We start from the raw sequence: 1985 nt of genomic DNA on the forward strand, positions 1-1985 counted from the left end.
TTACGTATTGCTGATAATAAGAAAGTGCACAGAAAACTTTTCAATATAGTTTATCGTAAATAATCTGTGCCGTTAACTAAAATTGACAAAGTGTTGAGTGAGTTAAGTCGATTGATGTTATAATTTCCAAAATCCACTGAATTGATAAAGACGCTATTAATTGCAAAGTTGCAAGATTGTTTTCCAACGCCATAACGAAAATGCATGAGAACTTTCATTTCGTTACAATAACATTCCCATACCTTCTTTGGTACAGACCACCCAATCGGCATCATGGACACCCCCATCGGCCCTACTGCGCCTCGTCACATGTCATCGCTGTCGTAGCGGTTCCTCATCTCTTCGTCGTCGCTGTCTCCTCCACGTCGACGGCGTAGGGTGCCCTCGGCGGGCCAGCCAAAGAAATTTGCAAATTCTTCAAGATGGGATTATGTCGCCTGACTGGCTTGCGTGAGCACATGTCGCAGCCTGAAGAACCGGAACCGGCCCGTCGTTGCGCGGATCCTGGGCCCAGCACCAGAAGTTTCTCCATCGATCCACGAAATGGATCAACGCGCCCGAATTTGTTCCGAAGTTCAAACAGTGGCAGCCAGTCGGCTGTGCCAGAAGAAATACTTAGAGGCAGATCAACTCTGAAGCAGAGAACATCAAACGCCGCTGAATTATGCCGAAGACGAGGCAGCAGCAGCAGATGACGAAGCTGAAGGTGACGAAGAATTGAAGACGATGATGCCCCAGCAGCTGGTGGCGGAATGTCCTACGCCGCAATTGTCACAATGAACAACAACCACAACGGTTTGGGAATAATTGAGGACCGGGGATTCGTGACTGACGTCCGTATCTTTTGAAAAACAGTGGCGTTTGCATGCTGGATACCGTCCAGCGCGCCCACGGCGAGATGTGTGAACTCTGCGTTTTATTCGAACCGCTGGATTCAAGGAACAGCAGCGGCTGCTAACAATGTGGAGTGCATCAAAAGCACGAGTTGGACATGGAACACTCGTTTGCGATCCAGCGGTCCAGGACAAGATCTGCGGCATTTGTCTGAGGTGATTCTGAGAGCCAAGCCGCGAGCAGCGTTTCGGGATCCTGCCCAATTGCAGACATTTTCTGCCTGGAGTGCATCCGGACGTGGCGCCAGGCGAAGAACTTTGGTGATAAGATCAAGCGTAGGAGTGGGGTTACTGAATTTAGAATGTAGGTAAATTATTTATTCTATTGTATGATTTTAGGGCTGCCCCACGGTCGCGTTTCGTCGGACTTTTCTGCCCCAGTATCGTGTGGTGAGAGCCGAGGAGAAGGTGCCGATCAACGACTACAAGAAGGCGTAACACTATTCCACTGCAAGATTCGCCAAGGTACTGCGTCCGTTTGGGAACAAGTGCTTTTTAAGCACGCCCCGCCGAACGGTCAGTTGGTCGACGGGTGACCGTCCCGACAGGCGGATAGTCGCTTTTGCGTATCAGTCACTTGCGGTAAGTAGCCCATGAAAGTAGGAAGGTGGCTTTTCGCTTTGTTCACCAATTGATTTCCTTCATCTTCCACAGGATTTCTTCCAGCGAGCGCTATACCAGCGAGGGCATCTTTTAGACGACTCATGTCGTCCATCTTCTCCGACACTGAAGAATCGGACAATTCCTGACTGTACGACCGTAATGATATCTAGTTGCTCAGTCCTACAACAGTAGCAGCAGCAGCAGGCAATAGTCCGCCAGTCGCACCAGCAGAAAGCACCAGGATCAGTCGCTGTCGCATCCGCAGTCACAGCAACCCCGAATGGCCATTTGTGCCAACAGCCGCAGCAGTACCAACACCACCAATACCTATACTATATTATTACTACTATCAACTCTTCACCGGTGGCGGCGCGAGTCCGTTTGGTAGCACCAATCACAGCAGGTACAACGCAGCGGCGGCAACAATAATGTATTTTCGTCATTAGTCCATATTGAAGTGGAGGAGCAACCTGGTGGCCTGTCGGACCT

At 50.0% G+C, this 1985-nt stretch overlaps 1 pseudogene; it reads left to right on the forward strand.

The window, feature by feature from the left end:
• Window positions 1-422: 422 nt before the first annotated feature.
• On the forward strand, window positions 423-1666 carry LOC134207324 (E3 ubiquitin-protein ligase makorin-2-like; annotated as a pseudogene).
• The last annotated feature ends 319 nt before the right edge of the window (window positions 1667-1985 follow it).

Source organism: Armigeres subalbatus, chromosome 1, assembly GCF_024139115.2.
Source record: "Armigeres subalbatus isolate Guangzhou_Male chromosome 1, GZ_Asu_2, whole genome shotgun sequence".
Taxonomy (NCBI): domain Eukaryota; kingdom Metazoa; phylum Arthropoda; class Insecta; order Diptera; family Culicidae; genus Armigeres; species Armigeres subalbatus.